The 16615-nt window shown below is 42.1% G+C and overlaps 1 protein-coding gene across 9 annotated transcripts in view; it reads left to right on the forward strand.

The window, feature by feature from the left end:
- DAGLA (diacylglycerol lipase alpha) overlaps window positions 1-16615 on the forward strand; it is a 167516-nt gene that overhangs the window by 77585 nt on the left and 73316 nt on the right. For 7 of the 9 annotated variants that reach the window (XM_061609831.1, XM_061609829.1, XM_061609825.1 and 4 more), the window contains exon 2: window positions 15357-15478. The exons of 1 other annotated variant lie outside the window; for it this stretch is intronic. The gene's annotated coding sequence lies outside the window, so the exon portion shown is untranslated. Of the gene's footprint in view, window positions 1-7711; window positions 7812-15356; window positions 15479-16615 lie in introns of all 9 variants that reach the window. One more of the 9 variants, XM_061609826.1, reaches the window with a different exon arrangement.

Raw genomic sequence — 16615 nt, forward strand, 5'->3', positions numbered from 1 at the left:
CATTTGCTATAGCAAAAAACACCCCCACAACTGCACCAAATGCTTATCATAAATATATATACACATTTGTTTCTACGTATTTTGAAAATCTCAAGTTTTTATTATTATCTTGCTATGTAAGAAAGACACCCATTTTAGATCAAGAAAAACAATGGCAGGTTAAGACAGTAATTCGATATCACAATCCTTTGTGAATATGGAATGACTTCTTGACTCCCTTGAAACCCAGTGTAAATTCTTTTGTTTGCATCGAGGCAAATAATGCTTCATGAGAGCATTCAGAGTTTTGTTAAAAACTCCCATGTCTGTGTGCAGATGTTAGTAAGGTTGCATTCCCACTGAGGTGCACCCCACATGTCCTTTCGTAGACATAGGATTGGATGCTTTGACATTTAAACACTGCTTTCTTAATGCTCTATGGAGAATGTTGGAATGAAATAGTATCCGTCTGATGATGGTATGCAGCCTAGACTAACAGAGGGCTGAAAGAAGCTTGACTTTAAAAAGCAGTATTCTCAGGATTTAGAGCGGACTGAACAGACACCTTACAAAATATTGAAAAACAAATTCAGATTCCTGGCTGAATTTGGCTGAAACAAATTCAGATTCATAAAGAAACAGATTGAAGTTGCCAGGGAAGGTAGATAGGTATTGACTGTACAAACAGTTGTAATTGAACAGTGACGTGTTGGCAATAGCATGGATGTCCACTGTGAGAACATTTAAGGTGATACTAAATTACCATTGAGGTCATTTTCAGTTCTTTGTTGTTAAGAAGTGTTGCCTCATGACAATATGCACTTAGAAATGGAAGCTTGCTTCATGAAGATGGAAAAGGATGCAACACCAATTCCATAATAATTTCCCTAATTTAATGATTTAAGGCTGCAATCCTAATATTGTTTACTGGGAGTGAACCCCATTGTACCTCAATTCAGTACGTCTTACTTTTGAGTAGACATGGTTATGATTGTGCTGTAAGGCTGTTAACGCATAACGTACTTCAGAGTAAGTAAGTCCAATTGAAATCTGTAGGTCTTCTGAATAAACAGGCATAGAATTGGACTGCATGTACAGGAAATTTACTCTACATAGTTTCTCATATCTATAAAATAGGTTGCCTTTTCCTCTTCAAACCTGTTTGTAAGGGTTCTAGTATTGATGTCACACATTGATGTCAAAGTAAACAGTGTCACATAAAGCTGCTTATATCTGGAAGCTTAGCTTAATTTATGTTTGAGAGAACAGCAGTTGAAACATTCTTGAGGTGGTAATTCATTTACAGTAAGGTATATACTCAGGTAAATTTAAGTAGCTTAATGTCTCCATCTGTTAAATTTAATTAGCTTAATGTCTCCATTTGCTTAATGTCTCCAACTCCCATATCAGCTTAGGAGTACATTCACATGTACCATATACATGAATGCTGGCTCCTATCTGCAACAACAGAAATCTTCAGGGATGGTCTACAAAGGACAGGTTCAACTGCGTTGACTTTAAACAGAATGGAGAAACTGGGGGGCTCCAGATGTTGTTGAATTCCAACTCCTGTCAGCACCAGCTAGCATTGCCAGCGGTCAGGAATGATGGGAGTTGTGGTCCTTCAGATGTTGCATGTCTACATCAGGGGTGGAGAACTCCGTACTGCAGGCAATCCCAGTTGGCTTGCTGTCACTGCCAATTAGCTTGTTGCCGCCTTGCCACTCCCCATCTACCTCCTGATAAAGCAGCAGCAATGTGACTGACCAATCTCACTACACTGTCCACTACTGCTTGGTGGGACTTGCAACACAGTCCTAATCATGTCTACTCAGAAATAAATAAATTAAATCATTCAATGAAGCTTACTCCTGGGTAAATGAAGTTAGGATTGCAGCTTCATTTGTAAATGAATTATAGAAGTTTCTTGGCCATGGGAGAAACATTGCTAACTAAAACAACCTGAACCACCACTGACATCAGCTATAACTTTAAGAACTTGTCCTTGAACCTGCTGTTCCTCTTGCATTTCTTTTTTCTTGTGTGTCATGCCTTTTTAGGTTGTGAGGGACTATCTAGAATTGATTTTTGTAAGATGCTCTGAGAGTCATTTTGGCTAAAAGGTGGAGTATAAATGCTGCAATTAATATTAAGTATTGAATAGTTCTTCATTTTAATTCCAACTAATTAAAGGAAAGTTTTGCTACATAAAAACAATATTTTAGTTTCACTTTCACTTTTGTGAGTTTGACTACCTTGACATCTTATCTGTTTTTGTCCAAGCACTGAATGTTGGTTAAAAGGTCAGACAGAATTGTATAGAAGCCTCTAAAGTTTCATTTTTAAGGCTGTAGGCTTTAAGTTTCCACTCTACCTCTTCAGCACTTTGATAATGCATGTAATGTATATATGGTATATTTTGGGATTATGATGGGTTATCTGATGTGCAGCTGGTGTCAAATCACCCTGAAGGTGGACAAACATTAAAAGTTGGATTTCATGTCATATTGAAAATGAAAATGGACTGCCTTCAAGTCGATTCCAGCTTATGGTGACCCTATGAATAGGGTTCTCATGGTAAGCGGTATTCAGAGGTGGTTTACCATTGCCTTCCTCTGAAGCTGAGAGGCAGTGACTGGCCCAAGGTCACCCAGTGAGCTTCATGGCTGTGTGGGGATTCGAACTCTGGTCTCCCAGGTCATGGCCCAACACCTTAACCACTATAATATTACCCTGGCAATATTAGTTTCTTCTCTAATGGAGCCAAAGCTTTTCCGGGGACATTATCTATAGTTGAGATATATTTAAGTCTTTTGGTTTGTATATTATATAGATACATTATTCACATATGTTAAAGTTATGTTCTCTGAGAATTGGTTGTGGGCGGATAAGTTTCATGTAGAACGCTAATTTCAGCAAGACTAGGATTCAGGTTAGCATTTTCAAACCATATAACAATACAGAATGAGTTTGATTGTTAGAATTCTCATAATACTAAGTCTTGCTTCTGTTGAATTTAAAGTCCTATACTTAATCATTCTTTTTAGAAGTAATTACCATATTCCTTGAAACATTCTCCATTCCTTGGATTTGAACTCAGTTTACTACTATGTGTGCTTTTTTCCCTTTCCTTGACATTGGGAGTTAACAAACATGTTCTGACTAGTTCTCTGAGACTTGTTGGCAGTGGTCGGCTGCTAATGTTTTAGCAAGGGGGGGTCCTACCCTTCTCACTGCATTCTTTTTATGTTCACTGAGAAGAGTGTAGGGAACCAGAGCTCCTGATACTTATTTTCCAATTTTTTTAAAAAAATGTTTCCTCATAAGCACAACGGAGAATGCAGCCAACACCATTGGCAAACAGATCTATTAAGTGCACTTGCTGGGAATGTTTATATAAGTTATTTCTGAAAAACATGCTGAGGATATTGGTAGTGTAGCACTCTGATTGGTTTGTGTAATTTGCAGAGGAGAGTAATCAAGACACTAATGGTGGGTGTGTAAGTCTGGGCTGGGGATGTCCTCTTACAGAAGATAGATTTAAAAATGTTTGTTGCTTAGTGCCATCTGGTGTATTTTCAGATGAATATGAACTTGACAGGCATGAGACAAAAGGATCTGTCAGAGACAGGGAAGGAACCTTAGTTTTCATAGGAATTTGAACTTCTGAAATATTTTGCCTAGGTCATCATCAATGAGTACACAATTTTAGGAGGATAGTGAAATACTAAAAAACCAGAACTATTCTTCAGTGAGAGATGTTTTTCAGTCTCCATTTATGATTTCTCTCAGTACTGAAGAGGCAGTAAGAAACATAAAAGAGGAAGAGAACTAAAGATTTCTGACTTGGATTTGAATTTCCGTAAGTTTCTTATACAGTCCATACAGGTAGGATTCTAAAAGGAATTGTGAGGGGAAGGAAGGTGGCCAGAGGATGTTTTTCATTCCTTTTACCCACAATAACTGGATTGTTAGAGGAAGGCTTGGAAAAAGCTTTTTCTGAGCTATATAGCCACCCCATAGTACATTTAGATGAAGGAAGGGTTAAAGCCTCCATCTTGCCCTTGAAGCAAGCATTGGGAGGAGGGCACTGAACTTAAACTCTGAGCTGTGCCAGAGGGGCATGCTGTTTATGCTTCTTTGCCCCCTATCAGTTGTTTTGGAGGTGAAAGGAGGGCTTGGTCCCTCTTTGCCTCTGAAGTAGCCATAGGGGGAAGAAACATTTGAGTAGATGTGGAGAGTTTGGTGCTGCAACTCAAGAGCTCTCAGGATGTGCCCGCAGCTTGCTCAGTATCATTCTGCCTGTGGCTCCTAGTGTTAACTAAGTGAAAACCAAGCAATGCTCACTTTCTGCTCTACTAGCTCTATTATCCTGCTATTTAGGCGCAGGGGTGATAGAGAGGCATGCAATTGTTCCACTCTCCTGTTTCCTTTTTGCAAGTATAGAGCATCTCTATCATTGGTAGAGGATCTCTCCTACCCTGCCATCTTTCTCCCTATCTTTAGGTCTGCTGAACATCTATATGTGGCCATCTCACTAGAGAAATAGATTTTCCCAGTTCAGGATTTCCCCACAAAGGAACTCCTGCAGTAATCTATGAGCCAGTCCGTAGTTTTCCTACCCATATTGTAGAGCAGAGTGGCATTTTGTTTTGCAGTTCTTTACAATTACTCTTGATACTTAGCTTCACCCTTCCTCTATGGTCTAATGGCCATGGGCAAGCAGCTTGATAAATGATTTGCGACAGTATGCCACCTCGTTTCACAGTGACATGGGTGAGAATTCAGCTGAATTCAGATTTAACACTGGATTTTTCAGTGGTCCACATTTTCCATCCTTGTGGAGCGATCCTGTTTGCTTCGAATGTCAGTGGACTTTCCCCAATACCGAATTCCCCCCCCCCTGTTCTTTCATTGATTTTACTCACAGCACAGTAGTACAGGTCTCTCTCTTTTTCCCCCACCCCTCGAATAATCAAGCATCCAAGCTCCAAGTGGAAGAAATCAAGCCAAGTCTCACCCATGTTGAGGACTCAGGACTTGCCAAGGAGGAGATGGGGTGGGACTGGGGCACTTAAAGCTGCTTTCCTCCTTTCCTTTTCAAAATGAAAACAGCCAGTCTCTGCTTGCTAATGTGAAAACTGATTGGCCTCAGTCACAGCAGAAGAGGAGGAGGCAAAGCCGTTTTCCTGTATTAACATTTTCTTTGAAAATATTGATATTTTCTTTCATTTATTGATATTTCCTTTCAAAATATTGATATTTTGAAAAGAAATGTTGGTATTAATACCAATATTTTTGGGGAGGGGAAAAATTAGACTGGTAAAAGCAGCGGATAGCAAACAAAGATTGAACTGGAATTGATACTGCCTATTAGGTTGACAATGTTTTTGAAGCAGCACTGGCCAACAGATCCCATCCCTACTTCAAAGTATATGTTGTGAGATGATGCCCAAGATTCTGAAAGAAGTTTCTTTTTGAGATCAGCCATAAGCTAGAAAGCCCTTCCCCAACAAACTGTAGACATTTTCTGAAGGTGAAATCACATCCTCCAAGGAAGAACAATCTCCAGATTGTGAAGATGCATGCTCTGAGACAGAAAGAGCCCTATTCATAGGCTTTAAAATAGCAGCCTGAAGATTGATGATGTTTTATACATGTAATAATTGCTGATTTCCGCTTGAATTGGGTATGGTATGTGCATGCCATCTGGAGTACTTGTGAATTCAGGCAAGAGTGCTGTGAGTGAGTGTAGTCAGGTTCAGCAGTAAGTGTGTCTTATCTTGCATGCTTGTAATGTGGAGGACAGGGGGCATAGAATGGACATTCCTTTTGTCAAAAATGAGATCCAGTGGCTTGCTGGTGTTAAATAAATATACTGTAATCGTACATTTCCAGTTCACTGAGGCTGTATTACAAAATCTCCATATTGGAAAGTTGTCTTGTGGGTAGCACAACTGGTTGTAGAAGTGGGCACACTTTTTAAATTATTGTTCTTAATAAAGTACAGACTAACTTGTTCTCTACTTTATTAAAAACAAAGTAGAAAATTACAATAACAATAAATACAGCCCTTCCTGTGGAAGGGCCATAACTCAGTGGTAGAGGATATGCTTTGCATGCAAAAGGTCCCAGGTTCAATCCCTGGTATCTCCAGGCAGGGCTGCTTCCAGTCAGTGTTGACAATACTGAGCTAAATGGACTGATGGTCTGATTTGGTATAAGGCAACTTCCTAAGTTCCTGTCTAGTCCCAGGATGGCTAGCAATAATGTGTTCCTAGGATGAAGCAAGCCATGATTCTAGCTTCTGGAGTTATGCCCCAAGTGAATCCCTTCAGTTTGTTTACGCCTCACGTGAAGGAAGGAGCTAAGCAGGCTTAGGCTGTGTTCACCAGCCAGCATTCCCCTTGTGTACAGTATGGCTTGCAGCTTAGTGTTATGTGTTAAAATGAAGGCAAGAACAGCTGGACATCTCCCTGTCCATTTGGACTTCCTACCAAGATACTTATGGTGACTCCTCTGTCTCTAATGCTAACCACATATAGTTTATTATTTTCACTTCAAGAACTGATAACCCTGCCTAACTTGGTCTAAATTGATCCCCCCTTTTCACTTCTGCTTCTGTCTTTCTAGTCTCTTTTTTTAATCACCCATTCCCCCTCCTTCATTGGGTTTTGCATAATCATTTTTTAAAAACTGTATAAAACCATTCTACTCGAGCAAATAAAAACAATAAAAGAACTGCATGAGAGAGGGGTGCTAAATCTTTTCCTTCCCACGTGTTACCTCCCCTTAATGTGTGGCTCCAGTCACACTTCCACAATTAGAGGAAATGGCTGAAGCGACTCGCTATGGAGAGCTATGAAGCCAGAGGCTCCCTTCTCCTTTCATATTAAAGTAAGACCTCACATATACCCCACTTTATATAAGAATGAGGCTGATATGTGAATAATGCCCCATCATGTCCATTTTGGCTGTACCTAAAGTGACTGGATGATGTAACAGTATAAAGATCAAGTATATGAAAGTATTTCAAAAATTGCAGGGCAGTTTTGCCAGAACTTTGTAATGAGCTTTTTGAATTATTTTGTTGATAGTGTGGCTATTTCTCTGTGTTCTGAGGTGGCCAGAGAATATGCACATGCCAGTGTGTACAGTATAACTGGAGTTCTAGGCAATGATTAAGTAAATGCGTATTTATTGGGTGGTCTGATCATATTTACTTGGAACCTATTATGCAACCTTCTTATTGTGGTTTGCCTATCAAAATAATATTGCTGGACATTTCTAGTTAGCAGGTGGTCCAGCCACTTACAGGGTTGACAGAACTGTCAGTTTCTTATGCCTTAAAATATGTCACTTTCAGGTTAATGTCTGATCTGTGGGTGGAAATGGCAAATGTATCAGGAGAGCAAATCACTTTAAACCACAGATGTCCCTAGCATACTGTCACTCTCCAGACTTGCGTAATTGTTGGCACCACAGTGGAGCAGTGATTTGGACACTTTGGGTTGGCTTTCTGTAATCTGTTAGTGGGGGAGTGTGCAAAATACACAAGCAATTGTGGACAGGTCTCATTTCTGTGCAGTGGCCCTCATCCAGCTACAAATGTATGCAGCAGCCTGGGCTGCATGTATGTAGTGTAGGTCAGATCATTGCTGATGTCATTCATTGGGAGGGGGGAGGAGATTAAATCCAGCTGCCTCTCTCCTCTGCTTCCTGTCTTGTACAGTTAATCTGGACTGTCACACAGAGTCTGACACACACATCCCTAGCAACTGAACTGGGGAAGGAACCACAGCAACTATTCACATGCATCGTTCCTCAGCCAGGTAGGAATATGGATGCTGAAGCCTGTTTCCATCCACACCTGTCTGCTATCTGCACTGGGGTGGATATATCACTGCAAATAGTATGAGCATCTGGTTTCACCTGCAGCTCACAAACGGCATCCTGTCATTGATTTGTCTCTGGTTCATTTCCTTGTTGGTTTGCATGAAAAAAGTGGCCACATTCAGATAAAGTGCTGTGACAAGCCTCAAGCTCACATGTTTGCCCTCTCCTTCTTTACTCCACCCAAGAAGAGGAGATTTACAGCTTCCCGTTGTGATTTGGAACCAACCCATTCTTCATTTTAGTTCCAAACCGCAAATAGAAGGTTTAAATCACCTCCTCCTGTGCAGAAAGAAGGAATAGGAAGGGAAGATGTGAGCCCAAGACTTACCATGGTGCATTCTGAAAGAATTCTCTCTCTCTCTCTCTCTCTCTCTCTCTCTCTCTCTCTCTCTCTCTCTCTCTCTCTCTCTCTCTCTCTCTCTCTCCCCCCCCTCTCTCTCCCCCCCTCTCTCTCTCCCCCCCTCTCTCTCTCCCCCCCTCTCTCTCTCCCCCCCTCTCTCTCCCCCCCCTCTCTCCCCCCCCTCTCTCTCTCCCCCCTCTCTCTCTCCCCCCTCTCTCTCTCCCCCCTCTCTCTCTCCCCCCTCTCTCTCTCCCCCCTCTCTCTCCCCCCTCTCTCTCCCCCCTCTCTCTCCCCCCCTCTCTCCCCCCTCTCTCTCCCCCCCTCTCTCCCCCCCTCTCTCCCCCCCTCTCTCTCTCCCCCCCCTCTCTCCCCCCCTCTCCCCCCCCTCTCTCTCCCCCCCCTCTCTCTCTCCCCCCCTCTCTCTCTCCCCCCCTCTCTCTCTCCCCCCCCCCCTCTCTCCCCCCCCTCTCTCTCTCCCCCCCCCTCTCTCTCCCCCCCTCTCTCTCTCCCCCCCTCTCTCTCCCCCCCTCTCTCTCCCCCCCTCTCTCTCTCCCCCCCTCTCTCTCCCCCCCTCTCTCTCCCCCCCTCTCTCTCTCCCCCCCCTCTCTCTCCCTCCCCCTCTCCCTCTCCCTCTCTCCCTGTGTATGTGTGCATGCATGCGTGCGTGCGCTCATACGCGCGTGCTGCCCTTCCTCCCTGCAGTAGCCCAGGTTGGCAAACTAAAGCACTAAAAGCACTTTAAAACATAAAAACAGATATTAAAATACATTAAAACAAAACAACTTTAAAAACATTTTAAAAAGCTTTGAAGACCTTTTTTTAAAAAAGGTTACAAATACTGTTTTTTTTTTTTAAAAAAAAGGTTCAAAAGCATATTAAAAAGCAATTCCAACACAGAAGTAGACTGGGATAAGGTCTCAACTTAAAAGGCTTGTTGAAAGAGGAAGGTCTTCAATAGGCACCGAAAAGATAACAAAGATGGCGCCTGTCTAATATTTAAGGGTAGGGAGTTCCACAGAGTAGGTGCTGCCATGTTAAATGTCCGTTTCCTATGTTGTGCAGAACAGACCTCCTGATAAGATAGTATCTGCAGGAGGCCCTCACCTGCAGAGCGCAGTGATCGACTGGGTATATAAGGGATAAGACGATCTTTCAGGTATCCTGGTCCCAAGCTGTATAGGGCTTTGTACACCAAAACTAGAACCTTGAACTTGGCCTGGTATCTTGGTAAAGAGATGTTAGACTGTTATTTGTTTATATTTGGTGAAAAAATCTCATTGCATCAATCATCCTGTCGATTTTTCTATTGGCCCTTGCTCACTATCAAAGTCCTTAAAATAAACAGCCACTGGATTTGCATGCAGTCATCTGTTTACATCCCAAAACTGCCCTGACCAAGGGGAAACATAAAGCCCTACTGGGCCTGGTTGTGTGCATGTGTTTTGCATGCTGAGACTAACTTATCAATGCCAGGATGTTTGTGTTCTCATCAACGCTGGGGGAGAGGTTATAAAAATTAATTAGCGTTAGTGTGGTATGGGCCCAGCCTTCAAATTGTATTTGTTCTTGCCAGCAAGATTTTACAATTGAAAATTCATCAAGATGGATAATTTTCCTCCAAAACCTTAATATCGCGCAATCTATTTTCGCTGCCAATGTGGAGAGTCCCGTCTCGGCTCTTACATGAGCAGAAGGCGTTCCTTGGGGAAGGCCCAGAATCTGTTTTAAAAATAAATTTTGGATGGGTTCTAAAGTTGGCTTAAGAGCATAACCCCAAATTTCTGCCCCGTATAACAATTTAGGAAGGGCTTTAGCGATAAAGATTTTTATCATCGGGGGGATTAACTGTCCACCTTGGGTGAAGAAAAACTTTTTTAATTGGCCTGTTATTCTGGCACTAGCTAATTTGATAACCTCTGCCTGGGGTTTCCATGAAAGGTTATTATTAAGTATTATGCCAAGGTATTTGAAAGATTGGACCTGCTCTATAGGGATGCCATTGAGGGACCATTTGTTTTTGGATTTCCTGTTCTTCCCGCAAATCATAATTTTAGATTTTAGGTGGTTTATCTGTAGGCTGTTATTCCGGCAGTATTCCTCTAGGCAAGGTAGCATTCTATTTAAACCGATCTTATTTAGGGAGAATAGAGCCAGATCATCTGCGTATAGCAACGCAGATATTTTTTTATTGCCAATTGATGAAGGGAAGAACTTCAATGAAGATAGCGTTGGAATTATATCATTGATGAAATAATTGAAAAGAGAAGGTGCCAAAATGCATCCTTGTTTCACTCCTCTCAAGGATGGAATGTCACGTGATAGAGCTCCGTTTCTACCCAAACGCACTCTTAAATAATTAGAGTGATGAAGGGACCTAATTAACCAAACCAATCGTTTGTCTGTATTCGATTGTCCCAATTTATGCCACAGCAACTCTCTATCCACTGAGTCGAATGCCGCGGCGAAATCTATGAACGCTATATAAAGGGATGAATATTTTCCTTTGAGGGCTTTAGATATTAGGTGGTGTAGAATATAGACTTGATCTATTGTGGACCTATCTTTTCTGAATCCCGCCTGCTCCTGGTGGGTGATCGAGAACTTGGTGTCCCACTCTACCAGTTTATTCAGAAGGAGACGTCCATATAATTTAGCTGTAACGTCAAGGAGGCTAATGGGCCTATAGTTTCGGGGGTCTGATGGACCCCCCTTTTTATAAATGGGTACTATAATACTAGTGCACCAGCCCCGGGGGAAGTTTCCTGTATTATTAATGTATGTAAATAAATTTGCTAACAGAGGGATCCACCAAGAGGATTCCGTTAGAAAAATCTCAGGCGGTAACATGTCTTCCCCAGGGGCTTTATTTAGGTGGAGAGTTGAAATTAAATCCCTTATCTCGGTATAGGTGACTGGTGGCCACGGCGGCAAGCCCAGGCTCGCTTCTGGAGGGCGGGGCTGGGTTAGTGTTATAGGGGCAAAAAGGGCGATATTCTCTCTCACACACGTATATACACAAACACACATGCATACTCTACATTGCTCACAGCTGCTGCTCATGGCAGACAAACTGAAATGTGGACAGAAGACATGTTATGATTTTTATGTTAACTGTTGTTTGAGATTAAGTGTTTGCTATTGGTGTTGTCATTGTGGATGAATAACTGAAAATAAATTGACAAAAGAAGCAGGGGAAAAGCAAGGGTCCAGTGACTATGAAGGAAATACCAGCAGTACATCTACTTCTACTCCTTATTCATTTAGATTGTTTTATTCTCCGTGTCCCAGAGACTCTCCAAGGCAGGTTATAAAATAAAACACAATTTGTCTAGTGTTTAAATAGAATTAATGCTAGAGCATCCCCAGCAGATGGCTGTCCAGCCTCTGCTTGAAGCCTTCCAGTAAGAGAGCTATCGCCTCATAGGTAATTGTTTCCATCGCTGAACAGCTTTTGTTGTCAAGATGTTTCTCCTAATATGGAACTGAAATCTACCCTCATGTAACTTGTCTATTACATCTAATCCTGCCCTCTGGACAGGACTGTCATGTTCTCCCTCAGGCTAAACATTCCCAGTTTCTTCAATCTTTCCTCATAGGACTTGTTTTCCATACTTCTCACCATCTTCATTGCTCTCTTCTGTACCTATTCCAGTTTCTCTGCATCCTTTTTAAAGTGCAGAGCCCCAAACTGGACACATACTCCAAATGAGGTCTAACTAGTGCAGAATAAAGTGGCAGTATTATTTCCCGTAACTTGGAAAATATTATTCTGTCAATACAATCTGAAACTGCATTAGCCTTTTTTGCATCTGCATGTTACTGCTGACTCACGTTTAGCTTGTGATTAACTACGGTCCTGAGATGCGTTTTCACATCAGATGCTGCCTAGTCAGGTATCCCCCATCCTGTATCTGTGCATTTGTTTAGTTGTTTTGCTGTCGAGGTTATTTTTAATTTTATTCATATCCTCTGAATTGTTAGCTGGCTGTCTCACTTTTGTGCTATCTGCAAATTTGAGTGCTATCTGCAAATTTGATAAGGGTTCTCTCCATTCTTTCATTTAAGTCAGGGGTGGCCCCCATATATTGCTAGAATTACAACTCCCATCATCCCTGATATTAGGAATGCTAGTTAGGGCTGATGGGAGTTGGAGTTCAACATCATTTCGAAGGCCATAGGTTAGTCACCCCAATTTAAGTCATTGATAAAAATGTTGAAGAGTACTGAGACAAGACAGAGCCCTGTAGCAGTCTACTCAAGATTTCCATCCAGTTTGATGAGGAACCGTTCATAAGCCATCTCTGAGTACTGTTTTCCATCTGACAGTACTATTATTTATCCTATATATGTTTTAATGACCAAAATATAATGGGGGACTTTTTCAAATGCCTTGTTGAGATCAAGATAAAATATGTCCACAAAATCCCTATAATCCACTAACATGGTAACCTGATTCAAAAAGCGATAAGATTAGTCTGGCAGGATTTATTCTGAAGAAATCTATGGTAGCTCCTACTAATCATGGATATCAAGATGCTTACAAATTTACTCCTTTATAATCTGTTCCATTATCTTACCCAGTCCTCAGATCTTTTCCCCCCTCCACACATTTGAAAATTGGGACGTGTGTCCATCTTCAGTTCTTTGGCACCTCACCTAGTCTTCAGGATTTTTCATAGACAGAAGTCCTGAGAATCCGTAAGTAAGTTCTTTCATAGAGAGAGAAACAAAATTTCCACAAGAAACATCCAGCATTACTTTCCCTTTCCTCCCTCTCATAATTCTAATGCTTTCCATTTTCCATAAACTCTTATTTCCTTGTCACTCACTCAGGGTATCATATGAACATTACATGATCCTCACATTTTAACAAAACATCAGTAAAAAAAGAGGTCCTAACTTATTCTGAGTCAGTCAGACTATTGGTCTATCAATCCTAGTGTTGTTTACTCCAGGGTGTCAGGCAGATCTTCCTACAACCTAAACTCTGTTTAACTGGTGATGCCAGGAATTGAACCTGAGACCATTTAAATGGAAAAATGTACTCTACCATTGAGCTGTGTGAAGTACTTCACTAATCCATATGAAAATTTGGGAATAGGAGCAGCAGCGATGTCGTGTTTGCCAGGATAGGGATTTGGTGAGGTGACAGCAAGATCAGGGAGCTCCAGATTGGTAACAGTGTCGTTCCACAGGTTAGCACACCCCTGTGGGATGCTGTTGCCACCAAACCAGACCTCCACTGACTTCCCTGCATCTTTGCTTTGCCCCATCCTGTCCTGGCGAGCACAGGGAGGGTTGCTGTTCTGCTGCCGCCCTCCCCCCAAGCTGCTCCTGGTTACAGATGTGCTTTGCTGGCTTGTTTGAACTAATAGTGTAGCACTGTACACATTTCCTTCCATAGGACTGAGTAGCTTTGGGCTGGTGTGCCAACCTAAGGGCTGGATATGGTATCTCATATATAGTGGGATATGTGCCGGCCAGTTTCCATATCTTCTTGTTCTCAGCTTTCGTATATATTCATGTGCTTCTGCAGGTAATGCCTCATCTAGCAGAATACTGGATTTAACAAAATCTCCTAGATTTATCTAAAATCTCATGACTCTTGAGCAGGTCTCATTCTTCCTCTTTACACTAAGCCTTCACCCTACAGATGCATGCTCCTTCCCCACTTCCTGCTGTATTCTAGTGTCACAAAGAATTAGAGTCAAACTACATGTTATATTAAGCACCATATTTAAAAATGTGATTAGGACCTTTCAGTTTTCTTAACAGAAAGCAGTCATTGTGTGTGTGTTTGATCTGATTAGGACTGAAGCATTTGTCCTAGTTTGGCTCAAGGCTCCCAGGAAAGGCTGGATTGAAGCAGTGGCGCTAACTGGAAGGACAAGGGAAGGTCAGGCCAGGTGACTGGCAGGTGCTCACTGGAACTCACCCAAAGAGAACTGTTGTCTCAGCAGCATGCAAAGTTCTTATGAAGGCTGGCTAGTCTTGACCTGCTATTCACCCCTCTGAGGAAATGTCTGTTTCTTAAATGGCCGTTGTCTGAATCTGCAGCTGCTCTCTCTCTCTCTCTCTCTCTCTCTCTCTCTCTCTCTCTGTGTGTGTGTGTGTGTGTGTGTGTGTGTGTGTGTGTGTGTGTGTGTGTGTGAGACAGAGAGAGAGAGAGTGTGAGAGTGTGTGAGAGTGTGTGTGAGAGAGAGAGTGTGAGAGAGAGAGAGAGTGTGAGTGAGTCTGCGGAGTCTGGTGAATCCTGGAGTAGGAGATAATGGCTCCCTAGGTGATGTCTCCTCCGCTTCTGAATCTTCCTCTGAATCAGAGAGGGGATTGAACCCAGAGAGCATGGCAGTGCTAGAGGGACCCCATTCCACTGCTGTAGTCCAGATCCAGATTGCACTGCTTAGGAAAATGGCAGTCCTAATTGTTTTTTAAACAGTGTGCTTAACATGGCTTGTAGTTTAGGAATGAAGATTTCTGATATTTAAGGAGGCTCTAGAGCAGTGGTTCTTAACCTTTTCCACTGCCAGCACCCCTTGGATTTCAAAATATGCTCTCGCACCACCTGAAAAAATACCATTCTTTTTTTTAATTTTTAATTTAATTTTATTTTAATGTGTGTTTTATCTTCTATTTAAATGAATTTTTAAAATCTCTTGAACAATGCCTTGCATCCCTAGAAAAAGTGTCTCGCACCCCCGGGGGGGCATGCATCCCAGGTTAAGAACCACTGCAGAGTGTTCTGAAATCATTACAGTGCACTCAGTTGCTCTGATTTTTCTAGTGAAAGAGGTGAGATGCCTTCTGTGCCACTGTGCTTGCTGTCTGAGAGCAGTGAACCTTAGTGCTTCTCTTATGAGTGACTGCACTGTGTGCTCTCATTCTTGGTCCTTCTTCCCACAATTCATAAACAGTTTCCTGAGAGAGGAAATGGGGTCCCTTCCTTCTAGAGTGTGGTGAAGATGTGGAAAGAGGTGGGGGAGTCATGACCGCACATCATTTGCTTGAAGCAGCCCCAATTGAATAAATGAGGGTTGTGACTTAGAGAGGGCTGATGTGATGGTGGTAGTGGTGATGGTGATGATCAGCTTTGTTGGCCAGACAGTCACCAAGTTGTTTTTTTCCTCCCTCTTGGGATTTTCAGTGGCTCCAGGCCCAGGGAGAATATGCTGATGAAATCTCATGAAATCTACATCCATGGACACGAACTATCCCAAGAAAGCTTTTTGGGACAGAAGAATGTTCTTTTACTGGACTACCTGCTATGTAAGCATATTTTATTCCCACCCCTCTCTTCTTTCTGTCTGAGCCTGGATACCCAGTTTCTATGACAGCACACTACTTCTGTGCAAATAGAAGCCCTTCCCATGACTTCACTTATCTCTGTTCATGTTCTAATCTGGATGTAAAGTCCTTTTTAAACCTTTGCTAAACCTTTACTGATAAGTACTATAGTCAGGACATGTACTTATCACAACAGATTATTTAGTTGTTTTAACATGCAGAAGCTCCCAAGTGCAATCCCCCACATCTCCAAGTAGGGCTGAGAGAGTCTCCTGCCTGAAACCCTGGAGAGCCACTGCCAGTCTGTGTAATCAGTGCTGAGCTAGGTGGACCAATAGTCCGACTCAGCATAAGGCAGTTTCCTAAGTTCCTGTGCTCCCTAAGTGAACACTGTGATCCTCAGTGAAGTGGAAAGGAAAGGAAGGGAAAGCTAGTCTTGTTTGCCAATTTCTTTGCTGGGAAGGGTTATTGCTATATGTAAAGAGAGAATGAAAGATATCACCAGGGATGTTCACTGGAGCAGCTTGATAGGTAGCAAATCTTCATCATCATCATCATCTTGATGGTGTTAGAGGTCCTGCGAGGGCCTCCTAGAAGTAAAGTCATGGAGTAAAAAATGCAGGTACCCTTCTAAGTGATTTCTGTGAAATGGCAAATGCAGTTGATTGTAAACAAGTGTAAAGTTATGCAGACTGAAATGAAACTTAATTCATGGGTTATGGGGTCTGAACTGGCAGTGACTGACCAGGAACAAGACCTTGGGGTTGTAGTGGATACCTCAATGAAGATATTAACCCAGTGTGCAGCAGCTGAGAAAAAGGGAAATTCCATGGTAGTGATCATTAAAAAAGGAATTAAAAATCAAACTGTTGACCATTGTAATGCCATTATATAAATCTATGGTGCGGATGCAGTTGGAATACTGTGAACAGTACTGGTCACCTCACTACAAAAAGGATATTGTAGAGTTGAAAAAGGTTCAGTAAATGTCAACCAAAATGATCATGGGGATGGAGTGACTCCCCTATGAGGAAAGGATGCATTTGGGGCCTTTTGGTTTAGAGAAAAGGCGAGTAAGAAGTGTATAAAATTGTGCACGGCATGGAGGAAGTGGATACA

Source organism: Rhineura floridana, chromosome 2 (genome assembly GCF_030035675.1).
Source record: "Rhineura floridana isolate rRhiFlo1 chromosome 2, rRhiFlo1.hap2, whole genome shotgun sequence".
In the NCBI taxonomy this organism is placed as follows: Eukaryota; Metazoa; Chordata; class Lepidosauria; order Squamata; family Rhineuridae; genus Rhineura; species Rhineura floridana.